We start from the raw sequence: 13,706 nt of genomic DNA, 5'->3' as shown, positions 1-13,706 counted from the left end.
AATGTTTTCCACCAAATTAACTTCAACTCGTCTCATCTAATTAGCTGGGGATGCTGAAAGGTAGCAACTTAGCAGTCTCTGTTGTAGAAAACATGTTTAACGGTTGACTTTTTTGTTAACTGCCTTCCTGAACCAGGTATTGCAGCTGTCAAAACTGAGCATGATCATAGCAATTAAATCCAGTGTTTCCATGCCACTTCAGACAAAGGTAATTTTGACAGCTTAGTCACAGGCAAGAAACATAGCGAGCCTAAACTTTTGGAAGGCAGTTCCAGACATTAGGGTTTGGGGGTTGTTGTTTTTAAGTTCTGAATATGCTATGATTTGCTGGATCTAATGGGTAGTCTGCAGTACTTTTTATTTTCTGCAATGGAAAATAGGATTTATGGATTGTCACAGTACTGCTGCAGAACAGACCTGTAGAATCCAGCACAGCTACTGAATAACATTTTCCTGTCGTACTATATTGTTGCTTAGACCTGTTTATAGTCGTGGCACTGTGGATTACATTATAGAGCCCATATCATTCTGCACAGTGCCATATCTTCACCTGAGCTGTTTTTGAACAGCAGCAAAATATTTAAAATAATAATAATAAATGTGTTTGTGATTTGGGGATTGTGTAGATATCCAGGAATACCACAGATTAGTGTTTGGGACTATAATGAACTAGTTGGCATGAGTCGGGCTTGAGGTGCACATCAGCTTGAGTGCCTCTTCATTGCATGGTTCTCAATATTTATTTTTTCAAACCCACATATTAATTTCAATAAATGAATTGAGGCCAAGGGGAAAAAGAAATGACAGAAATGAAGCAGGCAGTTTTGCAGAAGTCGGTGTTGCTGAGCAAGGCAAACAAGGTTGCCAGACACCACAAAATAACCCCCTCAATTAATCTATACATCGCTTACCACATGAGTATGGTTTGTTTGGTTTGACTACACACAGAGTTGCCACAGCAGTGGGGAGGGGGGCAGCACAATGAACACTCTCTGTAAATCTCAAGAATATATTGCATCCTGTATGGGGGAATCTTTCAGTCCTGAACATTGTCATGTCACAAGGAAAAAGTCAGAGCGCCCACCTTTTTCCTGTTTGGTATTTTAACATTATATGTGGTGTACAAGGAGCTAGAAAAATGGTATCAACTCTGCAATCTGAAGCATCTCTTTAATGTTTTTGTTGTAAGGACTGCTTGGGCGATAAGATTGCAGCCCAAATCAAATGAATTCAGGAGTGGGGAGAAGTGAGGAGAGGATGGGGAGATGAGATGAGATTATCCTATCCCAGTCCTGCTAATTCTCCCTGACCCTCCTCAGTATCCGCCCCCCCCCCAAGCCTGTCCCCCTCCATTTAAGGCTTACTTTCCATTTCAGAGACCAGCAGGAGGGGATTTGCAGGGGAAAATCAGCAGATAACAGAAGCCTCAAGCACCCCTGCCCAGTACTCATTGATTGATTGATTGATTGATTGATTGATTATTATTATTACTACTACTGATAAAATTCTTTGCAAAGATGAACAGACCAAAAAACCATGTACAACTCTGCTTTAGCACGGATGGTTTCTTAATTCATTGGTAGTCATGCCAATCAATGTTTTAAAAATCCGAAATGTATCCTAGGGCAACACCAATGAAAACGTCACAAAATAGTGATCAAGGTTTTGAGTTCTTCAGAATCCTTCATCATGCTGGTGTTTAGCAAGTTGCGGAGAAGTGGAGAAAAAGCTGGCATGGTGTTAAATGACATAAAAACACCTTGAGTATAATTATAAGGTACAGGCTGTTCTGTCCTTAATTTAACTTATTATTTTTCAATATTGAAATCTGGAAGATTTGGGGAGAGAGATAATATGACACGTGTTGGAGAGGTTCATAATCTGTAACCACAGCAAAACATTTTGGCCCCAATCCAACACAGAGTTTAAGTGTGTTTGATCCTATTGGCATCAGTGCCCCTCTGGACAACAGAGATTTTTTTTTTGCACTTATTTTCTTCGCTGTAATAACAACGTCAACGTATTTATTTGTATAGTTAGACCACACTCGCTGAATCCAGTGGTACTACCTAAGGTTTCATAATGGAAGAAAGGTGGGGTATAAATTAAGAAAATGCATAAAATGGAAATTAAACTTAGCAGATGCAAGTATAAGATTCATCCGACCTGTATTACAAACTGCCCAGTGCAGATATGTGTTACCTTAATGGTACCTGCAGTACTATGGAGAACATTTAAAAATGGGCTATCCAAAGTAAAAAGCAACAACAATCTTTAAAAATGGAAAGGAATTTAAAAATAATGGCACACCTTATTATTCTTTAATCAAATGTGCCCTGTAGTGCATGGCTCATCAACCCTATAAGCAGAAGAAGAGGCCTTGTGGGTCAGACCAAAGGCTTATTTATTCCATTGTTTTGATCTCACAGTGGCTAACCAGGTGCCTATGTCAAGTCCAAAAGCAGGACAAGAGCTTTCTTCTGCTCACATTTCCCAGTAACTGGCAATCAGAGGCATACTGACTCCAATCCTGGAGATAAAAGATAACCATCATGACTGCAAGCTACCGATAGACATATCCTCCATGAATTTGTTTAATTCGCCTTTAAAGCTATCCCAGTTGCTGGCCATCATCACTACATTTTATTGTAGTGACTGCTTCCAGACTTCTCCTGGCAAGGAGTTCCACAGAGCAGGCCCTGTCTCACTTAAAAACTCAATCCCTGATGCAGGTCGGCCAAACCTAAGGAGCATGGGGAACCACTAAAAGCACCCCATCAGAAGATTTAAGTGACCAAGGTGGACCAGAAGGGATCAAGTGGTCCTTGAGGAGTTTGGGTCCCAGGTTGTTTAATGCTTTGTTGATTAGCACAAGGACCTTGAACCTGTCCCAGTAGTAAATTGGCAACCAGTGCGGCTCTCTCAGCAAAGGAGTGACATATTGCCCAGCGGCCTGCTGTGCAAAGAAGTGTTTCCTTTCTGTTATGTAGTGTAGTTTCACCCTGGGCCAACAGGGGGGATACTGTATATAGTTTTCACTCAGGTCTGTAGATAGTTTTCACTCAGGTCCGCGGCAGTTAGTTTAGGCGGGAACTCTGAGCTGTTGTGGTTACAATGTTGACAGCCGGCTGCCTATAAATACAGGCCGGCTGAGCTGTTCGCAGTCAGTTCTATTCCAGCTTATCTTAATAAAGAGCTACTTGAAGAAATCGCTGTGCCGGCTGCTATGTCAACCCACTATTTAACACTGGCGACGAAGGAGGGATCGGATGGACATCAGAGCACAGCCAGATGCGGCCAGCCTCTGAACTGAGCTGAATCACAGAGCGAAATCACAGAGCGAAATCACTGAGCGAAATCACTGGGCAGAACCAATTCAGAGCTGACTGTTCTGGCTAGAGCACTGTGTTCCATCCATTGCCCTTCACGCCGGCATCGGAATCATGGCTTCATTTGTGCCTCTACCGCCGTTTGCGCCAGCCTCTGAGTCATGGGACTCCTACCTCGCTCGGTTCGACTGCTACCTCCAAGCCAACGAGCTGACAGCAGTATCAGTGGATCGGAAGCGGGGCCTATTCCTCAGCCTCTGTGGGCCTGAGGTGTTTGAGACGGCCCGAGCATTGGTTGCGCCTGAAGCAGTCCAGGCAACACCATGGGACACGATCCAAGAGAAGCTCCGCAACCACTACGCACCAAAGCCGTCCAAGATTGCTGCCCGCCATGCGTTCTACCACCGGAACCAGGCAGAGGGGGAGTCAATCAACAACTACGCCACCGCCCTGCGACAGGCTGCAATGCACTGTGAGTTCCGAGACCTAGACGATGCCCTGATGGATCGAATCGTCTGCGGGGTCCGGGACATCCATCTGCAACGGCGTCTCCTAGCCAAGCCAGACCTCACGCTACAGAAAGCCATTGAGGAGGCTGTGGCCTCAGAAGCTGCTGAACGCTCCGCCCAGGAGATCCGCAAGTCCAGCAGCCCGCGTCTTGCTAGGGGGCCAGTTCCGGTACATCATGAAGAGGCCAGCAGTGATGAGGCATCCTCCAGTGAAGACGATGACGTGCACCAGACAAAGCGGGAGCGCAGGAAGCTCCAACAGAAGTCCAAGGGCCAACCGGAATGTGCTGGCTGCGGAGGCCAGGTGCCAAGTGCCAAGTGTCGATTCAGAGACGCCATCTGTAGGAGGTGTTCCAGAAGGGGCCACATCGCTAAGGTCTGCCGATCGGCTCCGTCTGACACCCCCCCTTCATCGACTCGCAAGTTCAAGTCTTCACTCCAGTCTGCCAAGGAAAGTTGTTTCGCTCTCACCAACTGCCGCTGCCCGTCTGGAACCACGATTGGCCAAACCGACTCGTCTACGCGACGCAAGCTGAACGTCACGGTACTCATTGAAGGAGCTCCATGTGACATGGAGATCGACACCGGGTCTGCCCTGTCCGCCGTGTCATGGAGCACCGTCAAAAGACTGGTACCCAGAGTATCCAAAAGGCAACTCGACTCTCACCGCGTACACCTGAGAGACTACCAGGGAAACGACATTCCCGTGGTAGGCGTTGGCCGGTTCCGGATCGCCTTCAAGGATTTTTCGGGCCTGCTCCGGTTGGTGGTGGTCGAAGGTCAGCGGCCAAGCCTCCTAGGGCTAGACTGGTTTGATGCCCTCGGCCTGGAAGTCACCGGCATCAACTGCATCTCTAACGCAGAGACTGAGGGTCTGGTCAAAGACTTTGCCGAGGTTTTTGACGGCACCTTGGGACAATATACTGGTACACCCATCTCCTTTAGCCTTGATCCACAAGTCGCCCCCATCAAGCTCAAGCCACGCCGGGTTCCCTTTGCTCTCAAGGCTAAGGTGGACGAACAACTGGACAAACTGATCGCCCAAGGAGTTTTGGAGCCCGTTGACCACGCAAAGTGGGAAACCCCCATCGTCACGCCTGTCAAGCCAGATGGGTCGGTGAGAATCTGCGCTGACTACAAGTGCACAATCAACAAGGCACTTCAGCAGCACGCTTATCCGGTTCCTGTTGTCCAACACCTGCTGCATTCCCTGGGTGAGGGTAAGGTCTTCGCTAAGCTGGACCTTGCCCAAGCCTATCAACAACTGCCAGTCGATGATGCCACTGCTGAAGCCCAGACGATCGTCACCCACCGGGGGGCATTCCGTTGCCGCCGGTTGCAGTTCGGGGTGAGTGTGGCTCCTGGCATCTTCCAAAGCCTTATGGAGCGTCTCCTGCAAGGGCTTCCGGGCGTGGTACCATATTTTGATGACATCTTGGTGTCTGCAGAATCACACCAGCAGCTGTTCGAGCGCCTCCGTGCCGTGCTGACCAGGTTCCAGGAGGCCGGGCTCAAGGTAAAGAGGGAGAAGTGCCTGATTGCCGTTCCACAGGTAGAGTTCCTGGGCTATCTTATCGATGCCTCCGGCCTTCATCCAACCACATCCAAGATCTGTGCTATCCAGCAGGCCCCCACCCCAAAGGACAAAACGGAGTTGCAGGCATTCCTGGGGCTGCTGAACTTTTATAACATGTTCCTGCCCCACAAAGCCACTGTGGCTGAGCCTCTTCACCGACTCCTTAGCACTAAGACGCCTTGGGCCTGGGGTCATCGAGAGACGGCGGCCTTCAACGCGGTCAAGGCTCTCCTTTCTTCAGACAGTGTGCTGGTACAGTACAGTGAATCCAGGCCGCTGGTCCTTGCCTGCGACGCCTCACCTTTTGGCATCGGTGCTGTCCTTAGTCACCGTTTCCCAGATGGAAGAGAAGCACCGCTCGCCTACTTTTCCAGGACACTATCTCCGACGGAACGGAATTACAGCCAGCTCGACAAGGAGGCATTGGCACTTGTGGCTGGAGTGAAGAGGTTCCATGAATACCTCTATGGCAGGACTTTTGACCTCATCACTGACCACAAGCCACTCCTGGGCCTCCTCGCCGGTGATCGTCCAACTCCACCGGTCCTCTCACCACGCATGCTGCGATGGACTGTTTTCCTGGCTGCCTACCACTACCGGCTCATCCATCGCCCGGGGAAATCGATGGGCCATGCCGACGCCCTCAGCCGTTGCCCTCTTCCAGCATTTGTGGAAGACCCGGCTCCAGCTTCATCGCTCCTTCTGATTGAGGATCTTCCGGCAGCACCTGTATCGGCTGCCACTGTGGCCTCCGCGTCTGCCCAGGATCGCACCATCCGCCGGGTGCTCAACTGGGTGTGGAGGGGGTGGCCACAAGGGCCTTTTGCATCGGAGTTCCAGCCCTTCGCAACCAGACAACATGAACTCTCAGCTCATCGCGGCTGTCTGCTGTGGGGAGACCGCGTCGTGATTCCCCAGGGACTCCGTCAGCGCGTCCTGGAGGCTCTGCACGTTGGCCACCCGGGAATTGTCAAAATGAAGGCGTTGGCTCGGTGTTACGTCTGGTGGCCTAATATGGACGATGCCATCACTGCCTGGGTATCCGCCTGTCAGGCGTGCCAAGAGTCGAGGCCTGCACCACCGGCAGCTAAGGGACACACCTGGGAGACGCCAAAGACACCCTGGTCGAGGGTGCACATCGATCTGGCTGGCCCCTTTCACGGCCGGACCTTTATGGTAGTGGTAGATGCCTATTCCAAATGGCTGGAGGTCGCCCTGATGCCCTCCACCACTACCGAAGCTGTCATCCGGGTGCTGCGAGGCCTGTTTGCAACGCATGGGTGTCCTGATGTCCTTGTCTCTGACAACGGACCGCAGTTCACGTCAGGCACGTTTGAGCGGTATCTCTTGGGACTGGGCATCCGCCATGCCCTAACGGCACCTTTTCATCCATCCAGCAACGGGCAAGCGGAAAGAATGGTGCGCTCGACAAAAGAGGCACTGGCGCGCCTGGACCGGGGAGACTGGCATGAGCGGGTCGCCGAATACTTGTTCGTGCAGCACATCACTCCTCATGCGGCCACAGGGAGGAGTCCTGCTGAACTGCTTATGGGCCGCCGCCTCAGGTCACCGCTCGACCGGCTACACCCAGACTTTGCCGTGGCTGAACCCCCAGGCTGTGCCAACGCACCACGGTCATTTGTCCCAGGAAACCAGGTCTTTGCCCGGAACTATGTGGGAGACATTCCTTGGGTGCCAGCCACAGTAGTGGGAGTCACTGGACCTCGCTCGTACCAGGTGGCACTCGAAGACGGGCGTTTGTGGCGACGGCACATAGACCAGCTTAGGCGCAGGGTTGGCGACTTAGACACTACCGAGGTGCCCCCAACTGCGCTTGCGGCTCCAGAAGAGACACGTACAGATGGCGAGGCCCCACCTACACCTCCCTCGCAAACTGCCAGCGTGGAGCCGAACCAAGCCGTCTCAGAACAGACTCAGACCACTCCACTTGCGGAGGCTCCACCCACAGCAGCGGATCCAGGGGAGTTGGTTCCAACGCCACCTAGGGTTGCACCACAGCCTCAGCGAGAACTGTGTGGCCCTCCGGACTTGGCTACCAGTCCCCGGCGGTCTGGCAGAATTTCCAAGCGCCCAACTCATTTAAAGGACTACGTTGTTGGACAGGTATCACTGTTGGTCTAAGTATGGGAAATGTAACCGATATGCTTTTGTGCCTAATTGAACCATTACGCGTAGTGCTGTATATAAGGAAACCATTACGATTGTAACTAACGCCTTATCTCGGTGGGGAGGGGTGTTATGTAGTGTAGTTTCACCCTGGGCCAACAGGGGGGATACTGTATATAGTTTTCACTCAGGTCTGTAGATAGTTTTCACTCAGGTCCGCGGCAGTTAGTTTAGGCGGGAATTCTGAGCTGTTGTGGTTACAATGTTGACAGCCGGCTGCCTATAAATACAGGCCTATTTAACACTTTCCATAGAATTGTAGAGTTGGGAAGGGACCCTGAGGATCATCTATTCCAACCCACTGCAATGAAGAAATATTCGGTGTCCCATATAGGGATCGAACCTGCAACCTTGGTGTTATCAGCACCACGCTCTAACCAGCTGAGCTGTTCAAGGGCATCTCCTGCCTCTCCCACTACCATTCATCATCACTGGATGATCCTGGATTCTACTAATAATGCAATAGGAAGAAAATTTTCTCTCTGGCTGCTTTCTCTATCACACAGTGCGCCATCTTATGCACCTCTACCTCGTCCTTCCCTCCTTTGCCTCCCCCCACAAAACAATAACTTTAAGAGCTCCTTCCTTCATGGGGGAGTTGCTCCCGGCCCTTGATCATTTGGGTTGCCCTTTTCTGCATGACTGCACTATTCTTCCTGACTGCTGAGAGTCAGTGAGGCTTGTTTTCCTGATGTTGCTGCTACCTGTTGACCGGCTTCTCTCTCCCTCTCTGTTTCAGATTTTCTGTTGCTGTCAGGGACCCACGCTTCCTTTCTCATCGGGGCTGGCCCAGCCTCATTAGGAAGGGATTTGTGCATGTTCGTTAATTGAGTCCCATTCTCGCCACCTGCCACTCGCAAGTCTCATCTGCACACTAACTGCCTCTAATTGTCATCATACGGCTGGCTCATGGCAACAACTTGAGAACAGATCCCTGGCCGTACGTGTGCCGTAGGGCTCTGCAATCTTCCAGGGACCAACGGTGTGGTGAGGAGCGGTAACTGTAACAATTTGTCAAGGGACCAGATGTTTTGAGCGGAAAGGCACCCTGTGCTAACATCAGGCACCGAGGCCTTGATGTTTATTACCGTGTCAGATGTTAATATAGAAGTCTAGTGTGATCAAGGCTTGCCAAGACTCCAAATGAACAGATATCACAGACCCTTTGCTCTCTCGCTGACAACGGCCATGTAAACAGAGGGACCAAGTACAATGATTTCTACATAAGTGATGCTCTACAGCTCATTAGTCGGCAGTTCAAAAGCTCGGGGTGTGTGTGGGGGGGGAAACCTCAGCGCTGGCAACTTTTATAGCCAGAAGTACGCTCCAGAGAGAGAAAATGCATTGCGGGCAGGCAGATGAGGAAACAAAGGCACGAGTCTTGGACACCTATGTTGTCTACAATAAATACTAGTGCAGCCATAGGCAACCTTTGGCCCTCCAGATGTTTTGGACTACAATTCCCATCATCCCTGACTACTGGTCCTGTTAGCTAGGGATCATGGGAGTTGTAGGCCAAAACATCTGGAGGGCCGAAGGTTGCCTATCCCTGTACTAGTGTATAACATACAGAAATGGATGCAGTCTTTTAACATCGGTTTGAAGAAAGGTGACAGGAAGAGTAATGTGTCCTTAAGCACCAAGAGTTTGCAGATATAAAGCTGCTGGGAAAGCTTTATATGTAATATGGAACATGGTGTAATATTGCTTCTTTGTCTCTGTATACATTGATGCTACCTGGGGCCTTTTATACCGAACACAATCTAAATTAATTAGCCAGCATACAGCTTCTGAAGTTGCCTTCTTAACATATTGCATTATACCTAGCAGCAGCATTTTAGCCCTAGTCTTCCTACCCTCCCCTCTCTTCCCCTCTCCATCTCAATTTCTTGCATTTATCTTCTTATTTTCATGTTTAACTAGAAGCGTTCTGTGAGGCTGGAATAGGAAGAGTTCTGTGAAGTGCAAAAGCTAGCTCATTGCTTGTGATAGATAGATAGATGATAGATAGATAGATAGATAGATAGATAGATAGATAGATAGATAGATGATAGATAGATAGATAGATAGATAGATAGATAGATAGATAGATAGATAGAAGAACGAGGGGGGGTTCTAAATAAAAGGTTTGGTGTAATTTTCCGTGTTTCAGTTGATAATGATGTCATTTGTTTCCTTTCCTTTCTTTGAGTACAGAACCCTAAACATGCTGGTTACTATCCATACACATTTGAATGCAGAACGTGACAGAATATTTAATGGTAAAAATATTAATTTTTAAAAAGAGAAAGAAGAAAAAGGAAGGAAGGTTTGTAGCTGCATAGAGCATAATTTTCTTTGGGGAAGATGAGATGTGTGTTCACTTCTAACATCTGGAGAGACACCCCTCCCTCCATGTATTTTGTCCTTCTCTCTCTTTTTTGGGGAGGGGGACTTAGGCTTTACACTCATAAGCAAGCACTCAATACCTATCTGTGTTCAAAACAGTAACTATTCAAAAGTGCTCCCATAGTTGTGTCTCGAAAAGAGGAAAATCCCTCAGTTGGGGTTTTTTTGTTTTTGTTTTTGGTCCATTTGACCCTTATTTCAGGGCTCGAAGGATTTACTCTCTCATTTTCTTGATGGTTAATCTCTGAAATTAAACTCTTCCAGTCCCTGAAGATTACCGGTACCTGACTTTCTCTACAGCTCCTCTGAGTTCAGCTCCCTTTAGATTACCTCATCAGCTACATTAACAGTTGGGGGAAAGCTCCAATTTTTTTTTTTATTTTGCATCTTCTTGACTTTGAAGCAGCTGCCTCCAACTCTCAAGACACAGTTTGTTTCACCCTGGTCCAGTCTTACAAAAGAGAGAGAGAAAGAATCTACTTATCTTCCTGCTTGGACATCTTCAGAACACCATTACATTTACTGAAATTTTGAGGTAAAAATCTGATTGATTAGTTGATTAATCAAAGACAAGAGATTTCTGCAGTGTGCTCCTTAGAAATATTTCTGATTTTTCAACAAATTTTCAATGACACTACTAGAAAAAATATATATAGTGGGGTGAAAGGAAGGGCAAAATAAGTTCTGAAGTTAAATACTCTATCTCACATGTACACATAGTTAATGACATCGTGTCCAACAAATAATTTCAGCACAGCACCTGCCCTTATGTGAGAGGTAGGGAAGTTCTGGCTGAGATGATGAATATAGCCATCTAAGCAACTTTATCTGGCCTACAAGACTTTCCTCAGACCATGCCACAGACTTTGCCCTGACTGAAATGTGTCCTTAAACTGTGACAATACCTTGCCTTCATGGAGGAAGGTGTGTGTAGAGACCTCTGGCTTTTTCCAGAGTGAAAATGCAGTCTATTCAGCTGAATAACCTATTAAGTAAACAACAACAACATGCTGGTACTCATGATGCATATAGAAACCTCCAGGTCGTCCTTATCTTGTGCTAGGAGCAGCTTTACTCCCAAGGTTGTAAACACATTCCTAAGTGTCTGCATTTGAAAAGGAGACGTGCTCTGCTCAAATGTCCTAACCCCCTCAGGTAGCATTCCTTTTGTCCTAACCCCCTCAGGTAGAAAGGAATGCAAAGAGATCACGTGCAGCGGGGGTTGCTTAGAAAGAGTCCTTTGGTTTGAGACAAAGGTAAAGGGACCCCTGACTATTAGGTCCAGTCGTGGCCGACTCTGGGGTTGCGGCGTTCATCTCGCTTTCTTGGCTGAGGGAGCCGGCATACAGCTTCCGAGTCATGTGGCCAGCATGACTAAGCCGCTTCTGGCGAACCAGAGCAACACACGGAAATGCTGCTTACCTTCCCGCCAGAGTGGTACCTATTTATCTACTTGCACTTTGAGGTGCTTTCGAACTGCTAGGTTGGCAGGAGCAGGGACCAAGCAATGGGAGCTCACCCCCGTCGTGGGGATTCGAATCGCTGACCTTCTGATCAGCAAGCCCTAGGCTCTGTGGTTTAACCCACAGTGCCACCCGCATCCCTGTTTTGAGACTAATGAATAGGTAATGAAGGAAAGACCATATATGGTATAATTAGTATTGTGTTGTAACTTTAGATCGGAGGAAGTTTGTGCATATGTATTGCTTTAACAGATAACAGTTATGTATATTAAGGAGGCCCCACTCTTCTGGGGCTTGCTCAGCTTTTGGGAGTAATCCCACTGAGCCTTTTTTGCTAGCCATAAACACCCTTTGTTTTCTCACTGCCGCGTGGAGATTTCCTTCAGCCTCAAATGTTGATTTTTGCAACACTCATAGTACCGGAACTGAGCCCATAAGGAAATTTCTGTTATGGAGAATAAGCCATACTTTTAAAACATTTATTTCATTTTTGTTTCTACGTCAATGACACACATATTTGAACTAGGACCCTAATTGCAGATGCCAATTTATAGATGGTCAAGCCAGACAAGAAGGGTCATCCTCACATCAGTTCTGCCTCCACCATGGCCACTGCCCTACCCCAAGTCTAGAATAGGGCAAGAGAGGGGTGTGAGTGGCAGCGGAACAATAGGCACTCCTGAGCCCAGTGGAGTATCCTTTCCCCCCAGGGCTAGGATTGGGACTAACTCCCGCTCCTACCATCCCAAGAAGAAACAGACTCAAACACATTATTTTCCCACTGGGGATGCTGAATCGTGTAGTTTCAGTCCCATCCCCAGTGAAAAAGGATCCTCCCTGCTGATACTGTGGTACCTCGGGTTAAGTACTTAATTCATTCCAGAGGTCCGTTCTTAACCTGAAACTGTTCTTCACCTGAAGCACCACTTTAGCTAATGGGGCCTCCTGCTGCCGCTGCGCCGCTGGAGCCCGATTTCTGTTCTCATCCTGAAGCAAAGTTCTTAACCCTAGGTACTATTTCTGGGTTGATGGAGACTGTAACCTGAAGCGTATGTAACCTGAGGTACCACTGTACTGCCATTGCCTTTGCTCCTTTCTCTGCCCCTGGTAAGTTTTGTGGGGCAACAAAAGGAGAAAGAGGCAGGGGCAGTGGTGGGGCCGCAGGATCTCAGCAGAGATTCCTTTCCCACTGAGGAAGGAACTGAGACTTTCATTTCCAGTATCCTTTGCAGATGCTATTTGTAACAATTGGTGGGGAAATAACCAAGGCTGCCATACATCCAGATTTTCCTGGACATTGCTGATATTTCAAAGCTGGAATTGATGTCCAGGGAGGATTCCTGAAAGGCAGGGCTTTGTCCTGGATCTTAGAGAAGTCAATCGAAAAATCATGGTTTGGGGGGGGGGGGCGTCTTTGTAAAAAAAAATCCTAAATAAAAAACCTCAACAACTTTCAGGGTGTCCTCCTGCTACCTCCTCTTTCCCCCGCCCTCAGTAAGCTTTCTGGGTGCCTGGGAGACAGAAACAGCAGGTGCAGTTCACAGAACGGAGGTGAGCACAGGCCAGCTCATCCTGCTGACCATCTAACGTGGCCAATGCTTCAAGGCTACGTACACACGGCAGTTTAAAGTGAACTCAATGTATCCTGTGTGCACTCAGGTCCTGGTACTGGGACTTCCCATAGACATCTGGTTGACTACTGTGAGAACAGGATGCTGGGCCAGATTTGGTCTGATTTGGAAGGGTTTTTCTTACGTTATTTTGGAGTTCAACCTGTTCTAGATGGGGTTGTATTTGTAGCTTCCACTTTAAGGGTCAGATTTGCATTTTCAGGCTGCTATGAGATCCAGCCTGATCTCTTGATCCCCAATTTGTCCACAATGCAGCTGCTAGCCCTTACCATACAAATGGGGGGGGGGGAATCTCTTAACAGTGTCTAAATGTTTATGGGTAAAGGTTTTCCCATCCTTTCTCACTGTGTCTGCTATGTGGTATGTGTAATGTTATACTCTGGGAAGTTTGACTGGCACAGAACATAATATTTTTAGGTGCCTAGTGAAAGACTTTATGTTTAACCAGGCCTTTTTAAATGCTTCGGTATTGCTATTGCTATCCTGCTGCTTTTAGGTGTGTTTTTTTAACAGTACAATCCTGTGTTTACTGCATTAAATGGGGCTTGCACCCAAATAATCATGCATAGAATTTCACCTGCTTGTGTGCACTTTTAAAAACTGTTGCAGATTATATATTTTCT

Source organism: Podarcis bocagei (assembly GCF_964188305.1).
Source record: "Podarcis bocagei genome assembly, chromosome: 6".
Lineage (NCBI taxonomy): Eukaryota > Metazoa > Chordata > Lepidosauria > Squamata > Lacertidae > Podarcis > Podarcis bocagei.
Note: the sequence above shows the minus strand (reverse complement) of the source record.